The sequence below is a fragment of the Podarcis muralis genome, chromosome 10 (genome assembly GCF_964188315.1).
Source record: "Podarcis muralis chromosome 10, rPodMur119.hap1.1, whole genome shotgun sequence".
Taxonomy (NCBI): domain Eukaryota; kingdom Metazoa; phylum Chordata; class Lepidosauria; order Squamata; family Lacertidae; genus Podarcis; species Podarcis muralis.
In genome coordinates, this window is record NC_135664.1 from 64,848,091 (window position 1) to 64,858,897 (window position 10,807).

Genomic DNA, 10,807 nt, shown 5'->3' on the forward strand with positions numbered 1-10,807 from the left:
CGTGAAGTTTGACCTCAAATCTTTAGAACTAAAACTTTGTAACCTTCACCTATCTGATTATGAGTAAAAACTGCCCAAAGCCGGTCATTCTATGGTGTACCAAATGGCCATCCTGAAATATTAATGGGCCCATGAGGTAATATGACATGACACTAGAGGAGGAAAGTCAAACATTGCGGTTGTATTCCTTGCCCTCCGCCCTCCCTGCAATTCCCGATAAGCAACAGATCAGTAGCCTCTTGGGCAGGAAGCAAATTAGACTTGTCAGCAAACTGGCTGGTTGTTCATCAATCCGCATTTATTTTTAGACATGATGTTAATCGAGAATCTCCTTCAGCTCAAAAGTTTCTTCCACATTCCTGGTATAAAAATAGCTTGCTGAGATGTTTCCCCACCCCCTGCTTTAAGGAAAGATTTTTCTCCCCTTAAAATTTTTTGGGGGATTTTTTTTGAATGTTGTTTATTATTATTATTATTATTATTATTATTATTATTATTATTTACTCCAACTACTGAGCAAAGGTTGATGTCAACAACACCAGAACTTGGACAAGGGTCTTCACAGCCCACAACCAGGTTCTAGGGACCCGTTTGTGCTACAAATTTTTATAGCAGAATCATACATTTTTCAACAGACTTGGCCAGCCTCAAAGAATCCTGGGAACTGTGATTTCTAAAGGGTGTCAGGAGTTGTTGGGGAACCCCCGAGCCTCTCAGATAGCTGCAATTCCCAGAATTCCCCAGGAAAAGGAATGGTTTTGTGTGTGTGTGTGTGTGTGTGTGTGTTTAACTCTGTTTTTCAGCTTCTGAAAATACATAAAAGAAACAATTCCCATACACTTCCACTACACAGCAATCATTCCTTGCATACAGTATACATTCTTTTGAATCCTCATCCTTGCCAACCATCACCCGATGTCATATATTGCATCAGGTGTGGCTTTCCCAAAATGGACTTGCGGGCCAAATTGGAAGGTCTGGCCTGGCCTGTGGTTTGAAGGTTCCCCATCCCTGCTGTAGGAGGAGCAAGTTTCACAACTGGGGCATAACTAGGGAAAAGTCCCTACTCTAAGGTAAAAAGGTAAAGGTAAAGGACCCCTGGACAGTTAAGTCCAGTCAAAGGTGACTCTGGGGTTGTGGCGCTCATCTCGCTTTCAGGCTGAGGGAGCCGGCGTTTGTCCACAGACAGCTTTCTGAGTCATGTAGCCAGCATGACTAAACCACTTCTGGTGCAACAGGATACCATGACGGAAACCAGAGCGCACGGAAATGCCATTTACCTTCCAGCCGCAGCGATACCTATTTATCTACTTGTGTTGGTATGCTTTCAAATTGCTAGGTTGGCAGGAGCTGGGACAGAGCAATGGGAGCTCACCCCGTTGTGGGGATTCGAACCACCAACCTTCTGATTGGCAAGCCCAAGAGGCTCAGTGGTTTAGACCACAGTGCCGCCTCTAGATGGCTGCTCACTGTTTGGGCCCATGGCCTGATTTAGCAGGGCTCTCCTTAGGCTCCTATAGCTTTGGCTAGCCTGAACATTAGTGACATAGGCGTTTACTTGTGAAATGAGTGACACAGATTGAAATGACTCTTGCTGTTTTTCAGTTGGAAACGGAACTGGAAATTCCAATCCTCGTCTCCATGTTTTGATTACAAGCTCACATTTTCTGCCTCGGAAAGCCCCCAGAACACCATTTGGTTTGGATTCATAGGAATGAGTGAGTGAGCAGGATTTTGCAAAATAAATAAATGAAACAAAATTGTACGGCTTAAGAAAAAGCAACTTTTGGGTTCTTGGAGAGTTGAAAGAAAACCTGAAGGGAAATATACTGCAGCATCTGTGATAATTCAATGTGAAAGTACAGCAGAGCTGTATGGATAGTGCCCCTAATTCCTTCGTTGTGAAAAGGGAGTAACATCTTGATTTTAAGAGCAAGTGGGTCTCTCTAATGGAAATTCCAGCTACGTTTCTGTTTTGTTTTTAAAAAGAAAATGAGTCTGTCGCTGTGATTAATTGCTCCCAGAGCCTGCATGTGCCTTTCCTTGCATTCCATTGTCAATTTCTCCAGAATGCTCATGAAAGACAAATGGTTGCTAAGTAAATCTGTTTCCTGCTCCAACCAGCACCCGTGTTGCTCTTTGAGAGCCCAGCTCAGGCACCTGATAACAACAACAACAACAACTTATTATTTATACCCCACCCATCTGGCTGGGTTTCCCCAGCCACTCTGGGCAGCTTCCAACAAAACACTAAAATACAATAACCTATTAAACATCAAAAGCTTCCCTAAATAGGGCTGCCTTCAGATGTCTTCTAAAAGTTTGGTAGTTGTTCTTCTCTTTGACATCTGGTGGGAGGGTGTTCCACAGGGTGGGTGCCACTACTGAGAAGGCCCTCTGCCTGGTTCCCTGTAACTTGGCTTCTCGCAGCGAGGGAACCGTCAGAAGGCCTTCAGCGCTGGACCTTCAGGCATACCGGACAAGGCCATTTAGGGCTTTAAAGGTCAGCACTAAGACTTTGAATTGTGCTCAGAAACGTACTGGGAGCCGATGTAGATCTTTCAAGACTGGTGTTATGTGGTCTCGGTGGCTGTTCCCAGTCACCAGTCTAGCTGCCGCATTTTGGATTAGTTGTAGTTTCCGGGTCACCTTCAAAGGTAGCCCCACATAGAGCCCCACATCTCTACAGGGAAAGCACCATCCTCGCCTCTAAAACACAAACGTGCCATATAATTTTCAACATTTTGTTTCTGGCTGGTGGGGTAATCTTTTCCAGTCAGAGAGCTGCGTTTGAACTTGGCCAAAACTAACAAAATGAATTCCAAGAGGGACACTTAGGCAGGAAGAAACCCCCCGCTCTGTTTTAGGTAATTGGATGCCCTGTCGTCCTCCTTCATTTTCCCTTCTCCTCTCCTGAGCTGCTTTTCTGACATCTCAAAACATCTCAAACATCTCAAAAAAAGTCCATAGGTTCATATGTGTCAGAGCTGCCTCCAGGTCCCAGCTCACAGAGGACCAACGCTAGCCGGTAGTAATGTACAAAAGTCTTTATTGAAGTACAGTTTCCATTTTCAAGCCGCAGCGCGCAGCTCTACGTCTTAGAAGCTAGACCGGCGAAGCTCCATCTGAGTCTCCACCCCCTGTACACCAGTTTAAGACTCTAACCTTACTCCAACTCTTCCGTCTCTCCTTTCTCCTCTGGGTCCTTCTGCCCCCCGGGGTCCCCTCCTTTCTGGACTCTTCTGACGCTGACGCTGACCCCCCTGACTCCTCTCCCTCCTTTCGGCGGGCTTTAGGACCTGGCTCCCTATCCGGGCTACCAACTGCGCCGCCCTCCTGTACATTTGAACTTGGCGCGCGCGCCCAGCCTCCAACCTTCCTCTTGACCGTTTCCTCGCTCTCCGATGGAGGCGTGGCCAATCCTGACTCATCTCCTCCCGCTGGCGGTGAGCCGCCTGATCCCGATACCTGGGACTCCTCCCCCCTACTGCGCTCTGGTGGGGAAGCTGGTCCTGATTTCCAACTGCTGCTCTCTGAGTCCCCTCTGGCCCCTTCTTCCTGGGGTGTCCCCCTAGGCACCCCCTTGCTCTGACCATGGGAGCCCCTTTCTGTGAATCTTCCGATTCGCTGGAAAGACTCAGAGACCTCGGGCCGCTGTCATCGCTAACATTTCCTTCGGATTCCTCCCCCTCGCTCTCTATTTCCTCCCTTTCCTGTGCCTCTGCTCCTGAGCCCCTGACAATATGCCTCGTCTGTTTCTTGCGCGTTTAAGTGGCGAGCGTTAACACTTCGATCTCATTCCTGCCCTTTTTCCGCAAGGGCAGGTGGTCTCCACTGCCAGCTGTCATGCAGAAGTGTTAGCGGGGACAATTTTGCAGTCGTCTTCTTTTCTTCCCATGGTGACAGCAGATTAGAGGTGAGCAACAGGAAGGCGCTCCCTCTACCAATGCTGCTATTGCGTGGTGCGGAGTCAGAAAACAATCTGTTCCCAAACTTCTTGTTGAGTAACGTCAGTTTACTTGGCAATCTATCTCAGGGGTTGGGAGATTGCATTTGCTTCTGGTCAATCTTCTGGGGCCTACATGCCAGTGGTGTGCATGACAGAGGCAAAAGTGGACGGAGCGATGGAGGTTCAATTTCACTGTTATTCTGTAGGCTAGTTTTGTTGTTGTTTAGTCGTTTAGTCGTGTCCGACTCTTCGTGACCCCATGGACCAGAGCATGCCAGACACTCCTGTCTTCCACTGCTTCCCACAGTTTGGTCAAACTCATGCTGGTAGCTTCGAGAACACTGTCCAACCATCTCGTCCTCTGTCGTCCCCTTCTCCTTGTGCCCTCCATCTTTCCCAACATCAGGGTCTTTTCCAGGGAGTCTTCTCTTCTCATGAGGTGGCCAAAGTATTGGAGCCTCAGCTTCACGATCTGTCCTTCCAGTGAGCACTCAGGGCTGATTTCCTTCAGAATGGAGAGGTTTGATCTTCTTGCAGTCCATGGGACTCTCAAAAGTCTCCTCCAGCACCATAATTCAAAAGCATCAATTCTTCGGTGATCAGCCTTCTGATCATCAGGCTAGTTTATGTACACCCAAATCCACACCCCTTCTCCATTGTCCTTCCAGGGAAGCAGGAAGCATTTTCAGAACTCAAGGGACATTCCAGCCAGGTGCTCAAGGTGCAAAGGAGGGCCAGTGAAGGTCCTAAGAAGAAGCTCATGGTCCTGAATGGCACCCCCACCAACACATGTGGGAGAGGAACCTGGGACATATAGATGACCATTTTCTGGGAGTAAGGTACCCTTTGAGAATAACTTCAGGCGAGATCTCCCTATCACTTGCAGAGCTGTTTTTGAAGGGTTGCTTGTTCCATCAAAGATCCCCGTCTTCTGGATCTACTGTAATGTCAAGCTCTCGCTCCCACAAAGTTCTGAGATCATCACCTGACCCAGATACTGCCTTCAAAATCCATTTCTAAATCTGGGATGCTTGCCCCCTGAAGGGACCAGCGCTATGCAGGACCTCTGCTGAAGTAGGTCAGTTGCTGTACTGTGACTGTACTTTATGTTGTTTTGCTTTCTTTACAGAGAATAAAAAGCTCAGGAGTAGACCCTACACAAATCCGTAGTGGAGTCCCTAAGACCTTGTATGCCTCCCGCCGGCAACTCCCATGGCCAAGCTGGTGCTAAATGTATCACTCTGCTTTTTTTCTGGACCACATTAGTGGAGCCAAGAGAGGGGTTTTGTCATCTGGGCAGCCCAGGACTTCCATACACACTGCCCAGGCTTGCACCCTGGGAAGGTCACTTCCAGTTTGACATCACTCCTAGTGGTGCACTTCATCATCTCTCAAGACACACACACACACACACACACACACACACACACACACACACTGTGTATAAATGATCTATTAAAACATACAGATAATTACAACAAAAACAGCATGGCATCAGCCCTTTCATTAAAAGCAGCAAGTTCCCCAAAGCCTGTTGCATTAAGAAAGTCTTAACTCGTTGTCTCAAGGGCTTGTTCAGACAGGAAGAAAATGTTCCTGAAGCCCCAAAGAGCAGCTTCCAGCCTCTGTAGAGTAGATGTGCTGGGCCTGGGGGTAACCCGAGAACTGTGGTCCAGGTCCAGTCCAGAATCCGAAGGTTCCGCTAGGAGTCAGTCCAACAGGGTCAAGGCAAGGACAGGTACAGGATCTCAGGCAGGATCTGGCATACAGTAATATTGCTCCCACAACCTGGGGCGGAGTCCGAGAGCCTTTTATCTTTGTCAGGGTAACGGCTGGTCCTAATCCCCTGGCGACTCACCTCCCTGTTTCGCCCAAAGGCGAGCACTCCTCCTGCGAGTACTCAGGCCTCTCCTTCTCTCAGACCTTAAGTCTCTGCAGCTTGGGAGACGTCAGTGGGTTACTAGACCCAGGGGCCGCCTCAGCCTCCCCTGACCCAACCAGTAGTGGAGCAGCTGTAAGTGATGCCCCAGCTGAAGGCAACGAGGTAATCCCCGCATCTGGAGCCAGGGCAGGCTCAGGCCCCTGACTCGGCCCAGTTAGTGCTTGTTGCTGAGGAACCTGTGCAGACTGGGGCTCTTCAGAATCAGGCCCCAGACTTGGTTCAGATGATGCCTGAGGCAAAGGATCTGGTGCAGACTGAGACTCCTTTGGTTCCGAGTCCCAGTAGAGCTCAGGCTGGAAGCAGCTCATCAGAGCTTTAGACAGGGTTACTGCCTCCTTCCCATGCCCAGTGCTACCTGGAAATGCAGAGGATTGAACGAGGGACTATTTGAGGTGGCATTATGTGCCACTGGCCTGCAGCCCTCCCACAGCCTGGAGAGTCTCATTGGGGAGATAACTTCTTTTAAAAGAGGCACTGTGGTTAAAGGGGTTTGAGCCAGGCACCTAATGGGGCAGGGGCAAAGCAATGTAAATGCAACCATTCCGATTTGCACACCTGAGGCAGCCTTTGTGCAAACCCGGCAGAGAATTGCAAATGAGACCAGCTACACCAGGGGTCTGCAACCCGCAGCTCCGGAGCCGCATGTGGCTCTTTTACACCTTTGCCGCGGCCCCGGGGCGGATACTAGCGAGGGGAGGAGGCGCATTGTGCGCCCCGACACTCCCCACTGTGGCGGGCGCTGTACTGGCTGTGACGTCGCATGGGGGTGGTGCATGCGTTAGTCACGCACCGTCCCGACGTCACCTACCCGCCCGTCCGCTACATTGTAAGGGGCATGTGCGCTGGTCACTGCATTGAAAGGGGGCATGTACGCGGGTCACTGTTTTGAAGGGGAGTGAAGAACACACACACACAAAGGTAACTTGTTAATTTAACGTTTATTTCTATGAGGAGGAGTAATTCTGAGGGGTCAAACAAAGAAATAATAAAAAAAAGTGACAAAAAAGTTATTTTTATAATGACGAGTTTTGCGGCTCCCAGTTTTGTTTTTCTTCGGAAACGGGCCCAAGTGGCTCTTTTTGTCTTAAAGGTTGCAGACCCCTGAGCTACACGTACACATCGATCCGATACTCTTAATCGCCGCAATTTTGTCATCTCTTTGAAAACACGTGTTGCCGTGTGCTGCTTGGAGAACAAAAAGAAGCTGCATATTAGAAACTGATCGTAAGAGGGGAGATGGCAACGTGAATGTCAAGGCAAGTATGTCATACCGAGACAAGGGCAGATTGGATGTTGTGTTGTGTTGTTATTAGTTGGGAAATCATGAATGAAACAAGGGAGATGGTGGGTTGCTATCCTTGGTCCTGAATCACCTGAAATGCTTAAGTGCAATCTGTAAGCTTGGATTCTTTTGGAGGCAGGAGAGAGCACAGAGAATGGGAAGATAATTAGCAAATAAAACATAATCTGTACAACATGGGTTCCCTCGAGGGAGTAGAAAAACACATTCCCTGTGACCTGAAGAGCGACAGGGGCAAGCATAAGCTTTTTCCAAAAGCCCAAACCAGTACTGTATGGAGAACAAGGACCGATTATTTTCTCTTGCAATGGGAACAGGAGGCAGGGATGCACTGCTATAATTCTCTTCCCTTGGGCTGAGAGAAGCAGCACATACAATCCCATTAATGTTAAGATTTGGGCTGCTTGAAGGATCTGATGGTTGAAAATCCCTCAGTGAAATGGTCTGATCCTGCAGCCGACTCCTGGATCCTGTGCTTCATATGTTACGATCCAGTTCTTGGCAGTTTTGATTGATCGAAAACATTAAACCAAATATGTATCTTGAAAGGAAACTCACATTTCAATTGAATTTAGAGAGAAAACACACTAAAAAAATAATTTGTGTACAGAAATCCCACAGTTAATGTGGAAATGGAATGGAATCACTTGGTGTGTAAAAATGTCTGGAATGACACGGGCCAGAAAAATACAGATTCACTCATCCCTGGCTACAACATTCCTTCCACAGCCTTGAAAGGGCATCACAGACCTGTTAGAATTGATTGGGTACAAAATTATTTTACTTTGGTGATGTTTCAGGCATGGGAAAACAGAGTGTGGTTCTTGTTCGTGCATTATCTCCAGTGGTCCCAATGGCATTTTATCTTCCTTTTGGGGCAGACTTGGGCCATCAGATATTGAGATTTGTGGGTTTCTAGAAGGATAATCTACTATATATTTTGGAAAAGGAGTTTGTCTGTCTGTTTGTCCATTTGTCCTCTATAGCACCCTACGCACAGAAGAATGAGATCCCTCACCCTGTCATGAAATGGCATGTGACAAGTATCAAGATCCCTAAGAATTCATGTTCATTTCTCTTGAAAGTCTAGTTTTTCTAATTTGATTTTCTCAACATGCTTAGCTTGCAATTCTGTGCTAAGCAACGGTCTTTTTCTTCCTTTCTTAATTTATCCCATAGAATTTATATGTTGCTTGATTGTTTAAAAGAAAACCCCGAAGCAGTTTAAAGAAAGAATGAAATTATCTGTAAAAATGGTTACAAACAACTGAAAAAGTAATTGAAATGAGCGATAAACTAAACACAGATTAAAACACACACCAACATTCTACGTTTCTGTTACAGATGCTTTGACATAATTGCCTTTCATACTCTAGTTCTCTCCTGTCTAATCTTCTTTGCTCATAATTCCCTCACTGGCTTCTTCCCACTTTATTCATACCCTACCCCTTTCTGACACTTCTGAACTATGCTTGTTGTTGTATGAACGTTCTGCATATTGTATTGAACATGTTCTGAACAAATGTATTGAATGAATGAATGGAGCTGGTTTGGCTGTGTCTCTAAGGACCTAGAAATTCATGCCTCCCTCCCTCCCTGCTATTTCCTCTGCAGCTTTTTCTTTTGTCTTGTAGTCCTTTCTGATTTTATCGTCTCATATGCTGAACAATTAAGTTATATACGCCCTGCATGGTTTCAATAGCAGTTATGGGTTTGCTCTAATGCGGCAATCAATTTATTCTTCCCACAAGGGAAATGTTTGCACCATGCAGCAGATTCAACAGAAACCCTTTCTGCTATTAGCCAGGTAAGAATAAGCAATTACATAGTGCATTTAGTTGCTAACAGCATCGCCAAAGGATTTTTCTTTCTTTCTTTTTTTTAAAATAATTTTTATTACTTTACATCAAACAAACAAACAAACAAACAAAACAAAACATATTAGTTTCACATCAGATTTTACAACATAATCGCTTTTCAGACTTCCTCCAGCTTATCCATAAATCATTCGTAGTACTTATTAAGATTACGCATTTGTTAATTTTATATTGACGTTATTTATATCTATCTTTCTGATCCCTTTAGACAATATCTCTTAGTCTTTTACAGTGCTTCTTTAAATCCCATTAGTGTTATCTGTCCCTCACTTATATGTTCCAGGTAATCAACAAATTTTCCCCAGTCCTTAGTAAACTTTTGGTCTCTTAAATATCTAATCTTTCCTGTTAATTTGTCCAGCTCCGCATAATCTAATAGCTTCATTCTCCACTCCTCTACAGTCGGAATTTCTTGCTGTTTCCATTTCTGGGCTAGTAACACTCTTGCTGCTGTTGCCGCGTACTGGAAAAATTTGTAATCTTTTCTTTTTATATCCTTCCCTAATATTCCTAACAGAAAGACCTCTGGTTTCTTTGTAAAGGTATATTTTAGAATCTTCTTTAATTCATTATATATTTTTTTCCAGAAGTCCTTCACTTTCTTGCATTCCCACCACATGTGGTGAAAAGTACCTTCTCTATCCCTACACTTCCAGCACTTATTACATATCTTATACATTTTTCCTAATTTTTCGGGCGTCATATACCACCTATAAAACATCTTCATGACGTTTTCCTTCAGCGTCATACATGCAGTAAATTTAAGGCCTTCCCTCCATAGTTTTTCCCAATCCTCAAATTGTATGTTGTGACCCACGTCTCTAGCCCAGTGAATCATTATCGACTTGACTTCCTCGTCCTTTAGATTCCATTCTAACAACATCTTATACATATTAGATAATATTTTCCCATCTTTGTCTATAATTTCCGTCTGAAATTTAGAATCTTTATCCGCATATCCCAATTCTTTGCTATCTTTTCTAAACATTTCATTTATTTGGAAGTACTGTAACCAATCGTACACATATTCCTTCACCTGTTCGTAGGGTTTCATTTTCCATTTTCCTCCTTCTTTAACTAGTAGTTGACTATATGTTACCCAGTTGCTTCTCATATTAATTTTCTTTACACTTAGGGCTTCTAGAGGAGATAGCCAGTGTGGTACTCTAAATTCTAATAAGTTTTTGTACTTCTCCCATGTTTCAATTAAATGACCTCGAAAAATGTGATTCTCAAACCCTTTATGGACTTTCTTTTTCTCATGCCAAAAATACGCGTGCCAACCGAATCTGTTGTCGAAACCCTCTAAATCAAGTAATTCATTATTTTCTAATTTTACCCACTCTTTCAACCAGCAAAGACAAGATGCCTCATAATATAATTTCAGATCAGGCAGGGCAAAACCTCCCCTTTCCTTTATATCAGTTAATAGCTTAAATTGAATTCTTGGCTTTTTGCCCTGCCATAAGTATCTCGAAATCACTCTTTGCCACTCCTTAAAGAGTTTGTTCCCTTTGATTATGGGGATTGTCTGAAATAAGAACAACAGTCTTGGTAGCACATTCATCTTAATTGTAGAGATCCTCCCCCAAAATGACAATTTCATTCTTCCCCACACCTCCAGGTCCTTTCTTATCTCCTTCCACACTGGTTCGTAATTGTTCTTATACAAATCTATATTTTTGGGGGTTACCCATATTCCCAAATATTTAACTTTATTGGCCACCTCTATCTGTGAT